The sequence below is a fragment of the Symphalangus syndactylus genome, chromosome 3 (assembly GCF_028878055.3).
Source record: "Symphalangus syndactylus isolate Jambi chromosome 3, NHGRI_mSymSyn1-v2.1_pri, whole genome shotgun sequence".
Classification (NCBI taxonomy): Eukaryota; Metazoa; Chordata; class Mammalia; order Primates; family Hylobatidae; genus Symphalangus; species Symphalangus syndactylus.
The window spans coordinates 112,779,503-112,793,595 of record NC_072425.2 but is presented as its reverse complement, the minus strand read 5'-3'; the positions used below and the strand labels follow the sequence as shown (position 1 = coordinate 112,793,595).

The 14,093-nt window shown below is 38.8% G+C and overlaps 1 long non-coding RNA gene across 1 annotated transcript in view; it reads left to right on the top strand.

Annotated features, from left to right (window-relative positions):
* Positions 1-14,093, top strand: part of LOC134736212 (uncharacterized) — a 149,614-nt gene that overhangs the window by 35,739 nt on the left and 99,782 nt on the right. The gene's annotated exons all lie outside the window — the stretch shown is intronic.

Below are 14,093 nucleotides of genomic sequence, written 5' to 3'. Positions count from 1 at the left end.
TCCCTTGCATCTCACTAAGTTTTCTTAGAATTGTTATTTGAATTCCTTTTTAGGCAACCTATATGTTTCCATTTCTTTAGGGTCAGTTACAAGAGCATTATTGTGCTCCTTTGGTGATGTTAAGTTTCCTTGCTTTTTCATGTTTCTTGTGCTCCTGTGTTGTTATATGTGCATCTGGTCAAATAGTTGCCTCTTCCAATTTTATGGAGTGACATTTGTATTTTACAGACAGACTTTCACCTACAGATGTGTCTGAGGGTGTCAGTTGGGTAGGATGTGTATTGGCTTTGGTTCTGGGTGGGCACAGTAGGGGTCTCCATGCAGTTTCTTCAGCTGTAGTCAACTTTGGTAATGCCTGAGTGCCTTGGTGGCATAGGCTGCAGGAGTTTGTGTGGCTAAGCTGCCAGAATGGGGTGTTTCCTCTGGGAGCAACATGCCTGCCTGGTGAGTGAAGGGCTTGGTCCATCAACTCAGGGTGGAGTCTTTCTGGGAGAACAGTAGTTGGCTGGTAAGTGGACTGGTGGCATGCGAGGGGCAATCTTCTGGTTTGGGGTGGAGCTTCCTTAGGAACAGCATGCCTGCCTGATGAGTGTGCTGGCAGTATGTGTGGATAGGTTTGCTGACTTATAGTGGCTCTCCCTTAGAAGTGGAGTACCTGGGGGGTGATTGTGGGCCTGACTCGCAGCTTGAGGCAGGGCCCATTTGGAATCAACATGCCTAGCTTGTGAGCTTGCCAGTGACACACAGAGGCCATCTTATCAGCTCTGGACAGGGTTTCTATGGAAGCAGCATGCCCAGCTGGTGATCATGCCAGGGTACATGGGGACCACACTTTGCTGACTCAGAGGAGGGCCTCCCTATAAGCAGTGCACTTTTCTGGTGAGCACTCTACTGGTGCACGGGGACTGATTTGCCAGCTCAGGGTGGGCCTCCCTCGAGGCAGCATGCTTGGCTGGTGAGTGTGCAAATGGTCTGTGGGGGCCTGGTTCACTGGCTTGTGGCAGGACACCCCTGGAATTGGTGTATCTGGCTGGTGAGTGCCTTGGGATATGCAAGGACCAGTCCATTGGCTCGAGGCAGGGCTCTCTTGGAAGTAGTATGCCTGGCTGGTGATTGTGTTGACTGTGCATATGGCTGACCCAGACTAGGTTTTTCTGCTGGGCAGAATTATCTATTACTTTGGGGGCAGTAAGCTGCATGGGCTCTGGGGCCAGGTTGCTGGACCTAGGTTCCAAGAGGCTGGGGTCAGGGTGCTATAGTCACTAAGATGTGAAAGGCAGAGATTGCCTCCTAGGCAACTTGTTCCCAGGGTGTGGGGATCTGTAGCAATTTGGTGATGGAATGGTGCACTTCTTTGTGTGAAGGTGGTATAATGGCATTTTAGCCTCAGAGACGAAAAGATGCAGTTCCAAGAGCAAGGTGCACTCTATCTGTTGTTCTGGTTTCAAGATGGGTCCTATATAGCTGCACATGGGGTTGTGAGGGTCAGAGGGCACACAGTGTGGGCTTCTTTTCTGGGGGCAGTGCAGCTATATGGATACCAGGCCCCTCCCTAAACTGGGCTCAAGGACTGTGAGGACTGAAGATTTCTCTGGAAGCAAAGACTGCAGGCGTTCATCACATTAATGGGGGGTGCTGCGGGCCTCCTACATACCTTTGTCCAACAAGTGCCTTCTAGTTCCTAGATAATTCCAGCTGAGAAGATCACGTGGTGAAGGCAGAGTGTTTCTATCTCTTCTGTATGTGGCCCTCCCTAAAGGTCTCCTTGCTCCACAGGTTTTCTCTCTTCCCTGCTGTACTGCGGTGTTCTCCCTCAAACACCCCAGTCCAATGTAATTTTCATTCATTGCTTTGATCCTGTCTTGTAGGGTGTACCAGCATTATGCTCCTCTAGTCAGCTATCCTGCTCTGCCTACTGGTGCTTTCTTTTTTTGATTTTTGGATTGAAAACAAAGTTAATTATTTCAGTAATTAAACACCTAGAATATATCTTCTTTTTTTTGCTTTTTTGTTTTTGGTAACAGCTTTACTGAGATATAATTCATAGACCATGAGATTCATCCTATTAAAGTATACAATTAATTGATTTCTAGCATATTTACAGATCTATGCAACATTTCTGCTACTTGATTTAAAAACATTTTCATCATCTCAAAAAAGAAACCAAACCCATTACAGTCACTCTCCATTTCCCCCCCACCTCTGTCCCTGGCAACCACTAATCCACTTTCTATCCCTATATAGATTTGCTTATTCTGGAAATTTCATGTAAATGGGATGGTACAATATGTGGCTTTTCACTTCTGGCTTCTTTCACTTAGCATAATGTTTTCAAGGTTCAACCATGTCGTATCCTATATCAGTACTTCTTTCTTTTAATGGAAGAAAACTATTCCATTTTGTGGATATACTACATTTTGTTTATCCATTTATCAATAGGTAGACATTTGGGCTGTTTTCACCTTTTGATTATCATAAATAATGCTGCTATGTATATTCATTTAAGAGGTTTTGTGTAGACATATGTTTTCAACTGTAGGAGTAGAATTGCTGGATTATATGGAAACTCTATATTTAACCATTTGAGGAACTGCCAAACTATTTTCCAAAGGAGCTGCACCATTTTATGTTCCAGCAATGTATGAGAGTTCCATTGTGTCCACATCTAGTGAAGAGAAACTCTGTTCACTGGTCTACTTGTTGCCTAACTTCTCTACCTCTCAAAAGTATCCCCAACTAGGCATGACTCAGCCTCATTTTATGTTTAGATATTTACAAGAGGTGATTTTTCTCCTATTAGGTTTGCAAAGTTTGTTTCTTCACAAACATTTTTTCCTGTGCTCTCTGCTCCTTCTTTTAACCACTTTAATCACTAAAAGACTGGTCTATAGAATGTCTATATAATTTCCATTTATTAAACATTCCCCCTGAGGCTTTCTTTTAAGGAATCACGTTTCATCCTACTTGACTGCTTCACGATGAAATCCAAGGATCCTGAAGAGAATATTTCATGAGGTTGTGCATTTTGCTGAAACTAATTCTATCTCATACCTGTCTCTACTCCACTTTTCCACTGTGCCTTCAAGAACTTACATCTTATACCCCTCCTATGCAATTTGTTCTCTGTACTCTCCCTTTATCTTTTTGTTCATTGTATCTTGATGGTCATCTAAGACCACAGCTTTGTCTGCTGTACTTTTGGATGGCGGCTGTTTTTTCTGAAATATTTCACATGTCTAAACCTGGAGGTTGGATAGGTGTCCTCTTCAGTCCACATTATCACTTCTAGACCATTTGCTTTCACCATTCCTAACACTCCTAGGCTTTAGCTTAGGCATAATATCTGCCTCCCCTTGTCTTTCAATCATCTACATCCCCACTGCCAGGTACTACTCAGCTGTTTGCTCTCCATAAAAAGTTTTCTTAAATTTGTTCATACTCACTCTCAACATTTTCTCTCCTCTCATTCTGTCTTGAACCTACAGCAATAAAGCTTTCATCCCCACTATTCCACTGAAAGAGGTGTTATTAGAATCACCTGTGTGTTCCATGTTGCCAAATTCAGTGGTCAACTTTCAGCCTTTATCTTACTGGGCATATTGGAAGCCCTCATTCCTTCCTGCTTGACTGTCTTCATATGACCTGTAGGTCACCACTCTTTCCAGATTCCCTTACTTCCTTGCTGGTCACTTCTTCTCATCCCCTTTGCTAGATCTTCCTCCTCTTTCTACTCTTTAAGGTTAGGCTGCTCTGTGTCTCAGTCATTAGATCTGATTTATTCTCTATCTATACTCATGTCTCAGATGACTTGTTCAATCTCATGGCTTCAAATACAGATCTGTGTATTGAGGACTCCCAAATTTACATCTCCAGCGTGGTTCTCATGCATATATATCTGCCTATGTACTTGACATTTCCACCCATATGTCTAATAGACTTCTTACAGTTGACCTGTCCAAAATGAAATTTTCTCACCTCAAAACTGTTTCCTCAAAACCTGGGATCATGTTTTACAATTTATACTGCTACAACACCAATCCAAAATACTACATTTTCATTCCTGGATCATTGTCTTCTAATTTCCCCATTCTTTCTCCTCTTGCCCCTACACAGTCTATTCTATATTCAGCAAAGTGAGCAATCCTTTTGAAACATGACACTTCCAGCCTGGCCAACATGGTGAAACCTTGTCTTTACTAAAAATACAAAAATTAGCCAAGCTTGGTGGCACACGCCTGTAATCCCAGCTACTCGGGAGGCTGAGGCAGGAGAATTGCTTGAGCCCAGGAGGCGGAGGTTGCAGTGAGCCTAGATCTTGCCACTACACTCCAGCCTGGCAGACAGAGCGAGACTCTGTCAAACACACACACACACACACACACACACACACACAAAATTAGCTGGGTGTGGTGGCATGCACCTGCAGTACCAGCTACCAGGAAGGCTGAGGTGTGAGGATTGTTTGAACTGGTGAGGCAGAGGTTGCAGTGAGTCGAGATTGTGTCACTGTACTCCATCCAGTTTGGGCGACAGAGTGAGATCTTGTCAAAACAAAAAAAAAAAAAAGAAAAGAAAAAAGAAAAGAAATGAAACGAAACATGTTACTCCTCCATTTAAAATCTTACAATGACTTGCCTTTGTAGAGACAAAAAAGCTCAAGTCCTTACCCTAGTCTAATGGGGCTCAAAGGCTGAGTGGCCCTGCTACCTACCTAATCTGTCACTACCTGCTTTTCTTCATGCTCATTCTACTCCTGCCATACTTGCCTCTTGGCTCTATTTTGAGCACCAGACTCTATCCTGCCTTGGAGGTCCTTGCACTTGCTCTTCCATCAGGTATCCATATGGTTCACTTTCTTAATTCTTTTTTATTTTTATTTTTTAGATGGAGTTTCGCTCTTGTCACCTAGGCTGGAGTACAGTGGTGTGATCTCGGCTCACGGCAACCTCTGCATCATGGGTTCAAGTGATTCTCCTGTCTCAGCCTCCTGAAGTAGCTGGGATTACAGGTGCCCGCCACCACACCCAGCTAATTTTTTTGTATTTTTAGTTGAGACAGGGTTTCACCATGTTGGTCAGGCTGGTCTTAAACTCCTGACCTCAGGTGATCCACTTGCCTTGGCCTCCCAAAGTGCTGGGATTACAGGCGTGAGCCACTGTGCCTGGCCACTTTCTTAATTCTTTCAAGCCTCTTTGCTCGAATGTTATCATATTAGAGATACTTTCCTGGAAACCCAGTCTAAACAGTAGCTTCTCCATTCTGTTCACTTAATTTGCTTTACTGTTTACTTCATAAAGCTTACCACCTGACGTTTATTTATTTTTTATTGTTTATTATCCATCTCCTCCAGCTAGAATAAAAGCACCATGAATGCAGGAATTTTGCCAACTTCTGGCACAGAGATGACTTTCAAAATCTATTTGGTGAACGAATGAATGAATTGCATTTTCTTCCTAACTTTCACAATTGTGAGTTCTTATGTACTTGTTCATTCAACAAATATTTATAACCATTCTCCTTATTTCGTATACAGAATAGCCAAACTTGAATTTCCAGTTATAAATTCCATTACTTGGGAGTTGAAATTTTCTCAGATAAATAGAAAACAGTAATTACTAGTAATCTAGAGCTCTTCATCATACTTTTGTGACAGTATCATAACATACATTTAAGAAATTGATGGAGTGGCTTATTTGAGTCCCACTTCCATTATTCTATAATTTTAAAATTGTGTAAATTATGTCATGCCTGAGGCTTGAAAGCCCTTTAAAAAATGCACAATAATCTCCAGTGTAGTGACCTCACTCTCAAAATGATTTATTCTATCCCTTCTTCAGACTGCAGTAGCCCTTATGAAGTACATTTCATAGGAGTCCATGTTTGGTGAAAAATGGTTCACTATAACTTTTACCTGTTGATCCTAGTCAACTGCTTCCCCTTACTTCCCTCCACCTACTATGACAACTAATCAAATATAATATTTTAAGGTCATTTACCAAGGTTGCTTTAAATCCTTGTCTTCCTTTTAAATTGTAGACACTCTACACTCTCCAGCTCAATATCAATTACTGTCTTAATCATAACTTTTTTTTCCTGAGAGCTTATACTAAAGGACACTCATCTGGGGTTACAGTATTAAGTGTCTCTTGAGATATTGCAATACAACACTGAAAAAAACTTAACTTGCTCCCTCTCCATTATTAATAGGCTCCTTCTTAATACAGGTCATAGATTATATCCAGGGATAAGAAGGTTGGAGAACACCTGGTCTACCTATGTTTTTCTATCTTATTGTTTAATAAGTATGTTGTCTTTCTAGAGTACAGATACAATAGCCTTGCAGAAACTGAGAGATAACATCGGCAATTAGAATTTGATGTAAAACAATTATTTGTCTGGCCCATGACTACAGCTATTACATTTCATAGAATTTTAGGGATAGGGAACATCTTAAAGATAAGTTAATCTAATCCACATATTTCACATATGTGAGTAACCTCAAGGAAGTTATTCTGATTAAGCTGCTCTTTCATGCTTTTTGTTGTTGTTGTTACTCAATTCTGTGCCCTTTGCTTACCAGCAAGAGTGCATTCATATTACTTTCTAGTGATTAGAGGTGAAGATAAGACATAAAGTCATCTGGATTAAGTCCCTAATTTACAGATGACGAGATATGAAAAGATTAAATGATTTGCCCAAATTCAAAAGGTTTTGTCCAAAACCTGGCCTGGCCCCAGATTTCCTACTGGATTTGTATTCTAGGACACTTTCTATTACTCTGGGGTTTAGATTAAAGTCTCAAATTATTGAAAAATATAACTACCAGTAATCTGGAATCTTCCATTCTATTTCTTGAAAAGTAACATGAAATACTTTTAAAAAGATTTGACAGAGTTTTTCTTTGAGCCAACTTCTACCTTTTAAATATGTTTTGAATTTTAAATATACGTAAAATGGAAAGGATAGTATAATAAATGCTCCTATGACAGATTCAATAATCATCATTTTATCTCACTTGTTATCTACTCTATTCCTTTCTTTTTCATTTTTTGCTAAAATATTTTAAATCCAAAACATTGTGTTATTCTCCAGTGGCATAGTTCAGTAAGCTATAAAGTAGACTCAAAAATTTGTGAAACCATCCCAGCACTTTGGGAGGCTGGGGCGGGCGGATCACGAGGTCAGGAGATTGAGACCATTCTGGCTAGCACGGTGAAACCCAGTCTCTACTAAAAATACAAAAATAAGCGGGCATGGTGGTGGGCACCTGTAGTTCCACCTACTTGGGAGGCTGAAGCTGGAGAATCGCATGAACCCGGGAGGCAGAGTTTGCAGTGAGCTGAGATTGCACCACTGCACTCTAGCCTGGGCGACAGAGCAAGACCCCGTCTCAAAAAAAAAAAATAAAATTATGAAACTATCATCACCCCTAATAAAATGAGCAATTCCTTGCTTTAATCTAATACATTCAATGCTTATACTTTCTTGAATGTCTCAGAAATAACTTTTTACTTTTGGTTTGTTCAATTAAGGAACTCACACAAGGTCCACATACTGCATTTTGTTAAATCTCTTTTAATCTAGAGCTGTTCTATATCAATGTTGTTGACTTATTGAAAAAAATTGGTTTACTTATTCTGTAGAATGTCACAAACTCTGGATCAATCTATATGTTTCCTCTTGGTTACATTTAACTTGTTACTCTATCCCTTATATCCCCAATTATCCCTGATAATTGGAGTTAGCATTCAAGGTTAGATGAGATTCAGGTTCAACTTTATTGGCACACACTTGTGGTGCTGTGTGCTTCATTAAATGTACATAGTGTTACTGTCCAGTCATTCTACTTTTGTGATGCTAACGGGATACAATTTCCTAACAGCTTTTCATGTAGTAATTTCATCTACTGATAAAAGCTGCCTGTATAATTTTGTTACAAAATGCAAAGTGACAATTTTCTAATTTTCACTTTCTTTTCACTTTTATTAACTGGAATTTTTCTGTAGAGAACTTTTCACTGTCAACTAGGACTGTTTAGTCACTCTGCAGTACAGAAAATGCAGGATGAATGCTTTATTCTTTTCTTTCTACTGCCAATGTGTAAAGTAAGGAAATGTTTAAATACTTACAGTGGTGACCAACTAAATTTGTGTGTGTGTGTTTTGCTTTTTAGTGATGAAAACTGACGGATTATAACAAATTAGTTGCAGCCATTATTCTTTTAATTATTCTCATATTTGGCCAATGGATTCCTCCTGCATATTTATTTGCTCCTATGGCCTTTGGACATGTCCTGTTAGTTTTTTATTTTATTTTTTTAAGAATGGAGTCTTGTGCTGTTGCCCAGGCTGGAGCGCATTGGTGTAATCATAGCCACTGTAACCTCGAACTCTTGAGCTCAAGCAATCCTCCCACCTCAGCCTCCTGAGCAGCTATGACTGTAGGCACATGCCACCATGCATGACTATTTTAATTTTTGTAGAGACATGGTTTCACTATGTTGCTCAGTCTGGTTTCGAACTTCTGGCCTCAAGCAATCCTCCTGCCCCAGCCTCCCAAAGCATTAAAATTACAGGCGTGAGCCACCGTACTCTGCCTCCCATTAGTTAATTACCCTCCTTGCTTTCTGGCACAACAATTCGTCACAGACCCATTTCATGTATTTTCTGCCCCAAATCTGGAATCAGAACTCTGCCATAGAATTCTGGTTGCTTTTTGTGGGAAATCCTAATCAGAGGGCAAAATGTGGGCAATAGGAGCAATCTTGCTTTTGGGTGGTCATTGTCCTCCATATTTTTGCAATTATAGTGCTAAGGAACGTAATGTTGAAAGAAAAGCAAAATCTTGAAATAGTACGGATATTTCCGATCAAAATTTGACATTATAGAATTTTCATTTAACTTAACTTGAAACTCTTTTCTCTTATACTGACAATTTTGGTTCTTAACAACATTGACAATATAACCTATTTGATTTATCTTCATGCACAAATGTACGTATGTATTTGTTTGCATACAAACTAGTTTCAAATTAATAATGTCAATATTAGTAGTAGTTTCTCAATTAAGTTTAAGATTCATCTTAAGCTCTGTTTACAATGGGAACTCTTTCTATTTAAGATGTACGCTCGAAATACTCAAAAGACATTTAAAACAAATCTATTATCTGTATATAATTAATTTGATATATTAATAGGTTCAACTGTTTTCATTTGTTTTTAGTTTAGCAAAGTGTGATCTCCAAAACAGTTGCTTCGGTATCACCTGAAAACTTGTTAAAAATATAAATTCTCAGGTTCTCGATTTTCTTCTAGGTTAGAAACTTTGAGAATCAGGCCCTAAAGATAATTTTTATGTACACTAAAGTTTGAGAACCACTGATCTGGTAATCCATTTTTTATTAGTTTTTCTTTTTACACATAAAACACATTCATGTATATATTAACAATCACTTTTCTTATCTAAGTGGTATCATGCTATGTATACTGCTCTGCATCTTGCTGATTGGAAAATCTTGCATGTTGCATATTGGAATATCTTGCATCTTGCCATTGGAAAAAAATATATTTTGTATAAATCATTTTGTACTTTTAACCAGAATACTTTGGAGTAGATTCCTAGAAGTGAGATTGCTATACAGATTGCTTGTACATTTTTTCCCCTAGACATTATCAAATTTCTTTGCCTAACAGTTGTACCACTTTATATTCCCATCAGCTGTCTTCTACAACCTTGCTGATAGAGTACGTTGTCAGACTTTTGGATGTTTGCCAATCTGATAAATGAGAAATTGTAGCTTGTTGCACTTTTTAGTTGCATTTCCCTTAGTGAGAGTAAGGTTGAGCATTATTTCATGCATTTAGTGCCGTTTCTTCTTTGAAATGTCTGCGTATATATTTTGCCACTTTTCTATCAGATTTTAGTTTTTTCTCAATTTGTAAGAAATCTTGATATATTAAGGATATTAGCCATTTAATTGCAAATATATTTTCTCAGTTTATCATTCGTCTTTTGACTTTGCTGAGTCAAAGACTAAGGCTTCACATCCAGCCCATTTTCATTCTAATTGTTCCTTTTGGTCTGGTACTGTGGCTCACTCCTGTAATCCAAGCACTTTGGGAGGCCGAGGTAGGTGGATCAGTTGAGCTCAGGAGTTTGAGACCAGCCTGGCCAGCATGGCTAAACCCCATCTCTACAAAATATGCAAAAATTAGCTGGGCGTGGTGGTGCACCCCTGTAATTCCAGCTACTCAGGAGGCTGAGGCAGGAGAATCGCTTGAGCCCGGGAGGTGGAGGTTGCAGTGAGCCAAGATTGTGCCACTGCACTCCAGCCTGGGCGACAGGGAGAGACCCTGTCTCAAAAAAAAAAAAAAAAGAATTGTAATAATGCTCTTAATCTTCTCGTTTTTTATTGTCTGTTGATTTCCTATGAGAATCAATGCTTAAAATAGCTACCTACTGCTTTCTCTTTTTCCCCTACCACTCAATTTTATTCAGTAGTTTCGTTACAGGAAAGGGGTCCCTATTCAGACCCCAAGAGAGGGTTCTTGGATCTCGCGCAAGAAAGAATTCAGGGCAAGTTTATTAGGAAAGTAAAGGAATAAAAGAGTGGCTACTTCATAGACAGAGTAGCCCTGGAGGGTTGCTGGTTGCCCTTTTTTATGGTTATTTCTTGATGATATGCTAAACAAGGGGTGGGTTATTCATGCTTCCCCTTTTTAGACCATATAGGGTAACTTCCTGATGTTGCCATGGGATTAGTAAACTGTCATGGCGCTGGTGGGAGTGTAGCAGTGAGAACGACCAGAAATCACTCTCGTGGCCATCTTGGTTTTGGAGGGTTTTAGCTGGCTTCTTTACTGCCTGTTTATCATCAAGGTCTTCATGACGTGTATCTTGTGCCAACCTCCTATCTCATTCTGTGACTTAGAATGCCTTAACCGTCTGGGAATGCAGCCCACATATCTTAGCCTTATTTTATCCAGCCCCTAATGAAGATGAAGTTGCTCTGGTTCAAACAATTCTGACAGTTTTGCCTTCATTTTAATCTTTGTACTCTTAAGTATACTCAAAATACTATTTGGTTTATCAGCTCCAAGTGATATCCTTAGCTCACATTTTTTTTTTCCATCAAGTATCTTAAAAGATATAGGTGGGAAGCTAATATCTGATATCCATTCTACTTTTCATGTACCCTTTTTCTTCCCTTCTCCATTTTCCTTACTATTCTCCGTTTTCCATTACTATTCTCCATCTTCAATTCTCCATTTTCCTTACTCTTCTTCGTTTTCCATTACTTACTGTTCTTCATCTTCCATTCTCCATTTTCCTTAATATTCTCCATTTTCCGTTGCTTACTATTCTCCATCTTCCATTCTCCATTTTCCTTACTATTCTCCATTTTCCATTACTTACTATTCTCCATCTTCCATTGTCCATTTTCCTTACTCTGCACTTGTGGCATCTGTTTGTGTGTTTCTTTAAGTATAGTTCTTATTTCTCATTGTTTGCTTTTGACTCTCCTAATTCTTTCTTGGCATCTGTTAATTCTTATTTTCTTTTCTTCTATAAACTTGTGGCACAACTCCTAGGTATAAGGAATGCTACAATTTTGTAATTCTGTACATCAGAATAACTTTTTGTGGAGCTACTGTGCACCTAGCCAATATCACATTCAATTTAAGTTAATTTTTGTGTATTTTTTTCTCTCAAATCAGGGTCCAGAAATTGATTAGGGCTAGAAGGTGGGGGAGGGGTCTGGTCTGTGCCTGTGGTGGTTGACATCTTTATTCTGGCTCTTCTGACCACATGATACTGCCGTTAAGAGTTGGGTCGATTTAGTCACTTTGCTTTGCGTGGCCTTTTAAGTGTTTCTCAGAGAACTTTACTGTATTGACTGAAGATTCTTACTAAAAGCTTTGTGTCTTACTAAAGTAGTGAGTCATCTCTCAGCATTTGGGATACTTCATTCTGCAATCCTCGTTCCTCTGCCTCAGATTCAGGGTGGTGGAGGGATTAAATCCATACCTTTTTCTCAGATTCAGCCATTTTCAACTTTTGATCCCCAAGCATCTTTTCTTCACTATCTCTTTACCACGTTTAACCCTTCTCTGAGACTAGCAGCTTCGTAACGTTCAGTGAAACAGAAATACGTGTTTTTCTTTCATATGTATGTTTAGACCTTAAGAATCACCTATTTTCTTCTCTTTCATAGGTAGGGGACTGGAACTTGGAAAAAGAGATATGCTTCCCTAACACACTCTGTGATGTACATTTGTCACTTATTTATGCTTAACATCTTAGGACATAACAATTGGCGAAACTATCTGTTGAGGGTTATATTTCAGTGAAAGGGTTAATAAATGTCGTAATTATTATCTAATGTTATTAACAAAAGTTATTTATTTTGCTGCTTTTCTGCCTGTGATGCTTGTCAGTTAGGTTCTCCAAGAAGCAGATACCAAGATAGGATGGGAGATTTATTGGAGGAAATAACTTAAAGGATAAAGGAGGAGGGAGCCTTCATATTGCAATGCTGGTCTTACACGTGCAAAAGATGAAGGCAAGGGAAACATTGAATAGAAGGAGATCCAGGTCATAGTGCAGATGTGAAAAAGTCTTGGTTGGCCCAGTGGGAATATCTATGCAAATGCTGCCCATTAGAGGAAGCTCATATAAGGCAATGATCCATTAGAGGAAGCTCATATGAGGCAATGACCCATTAGAGGAAGCTCTTTTGAGGTAGTGATGGTTTTGTTCAAGTATCTCTGTTATGCATGGTCATTGCCTGGGAGCAGCCCAAGGGCAATGTGGATCATGTGAGTAACATGGTGCTTATCAATAATGTGGGCCAGTTGAAGGCTGTTTATTTGTTATGTTTCTTGCAGCAGGTTCTCTTGAGGGAACATCTGAGTAGGTCATCTTCCATGACTGCCACTGATGTCTACTTGCTATTTTTAGCCAGTTTTATAAAAACTATTTTTATTGTAAAATTATTTTATATTAAAGCAGTTTTAACAGTCTTCTTCATATGGGGAAGAATTCCAACAGAGATGAAATAATGGACAACTTTCTGTTGTGGAATATTCCTAAAATGTTTACTAAGACTTTAAATATTATTTTAATGAGAGAACATGAAAGAAGGGGAAAATGTTGTGTATCATTCTTTAGAATTCCAATAATCACAGTCAGCCTAAATATACCACTAGATAATTCTATTTCTTTAGTCTCTGTCATGTTTTCTAAAGGCAAACTACTCATCACAGACTGAAAAGTCCAAAATTGTAACTGTTTCTGATCAGTCCTTTTGACCCCCTTTTTTTTTGGATCTTCAACCAACTTGTTTTCAACTTAATCACCATATTTCAAAAGGATCAGAAAAAACCCTAGCCTGAAAATCAGTCATCTGTGGTCTAATTCTGCTTTGTTGCAATGTAGCTATGTGACCTTGCAGAAGTTATTTCACCCTCTTGGGTTCAGTTTCCACATCTGTGAAATGAATTTATACTATTAGATAATCTCTAGGCTTCATGTAGTCTAAAAAACACTATAGTTGGAGTTGGAGGTTATGGATAAAGTTTCTGTATTTCCTATCCAAAACTAAAATAAAGACATGGAGGCCATGTTTAGGAAATATGTGTAGAGCATATATTTTGGAAAATGGAATTAATATTTAAAACAATTTTCTATGCTGAAGGATAGGTTAATTTCTATGAGATAAACTTTAATAAGAATATTGTGAGTGTTTTTTTTAAGCAAATCTTTTATTTTAAAACAATTTTAGGGTCATAGTATTTTAAAATAATTTTAGATTTATAGCATTATTGCAAAGAGTGCAGATAGTGCAAGATATTTTTGCTTTGCACTTAGGTTTAAAAATATTAATGGTAATCAGTGTAGGGTGGATGGTTTGGTGGTGGAAGGGGGCAGAGATGAGGCTAGAGGGGCAGACTATGGAGAGACTGAAATTAATGCTTTATGTGAAAAGAAATTAGGCATATTATTTGATGTGATCCTGAAATTTTGCGACTATAAAAACTTACAGTGAACGTGTACACTAAATTAATAGAGACTCACAAGTTAGAATAACAGAAG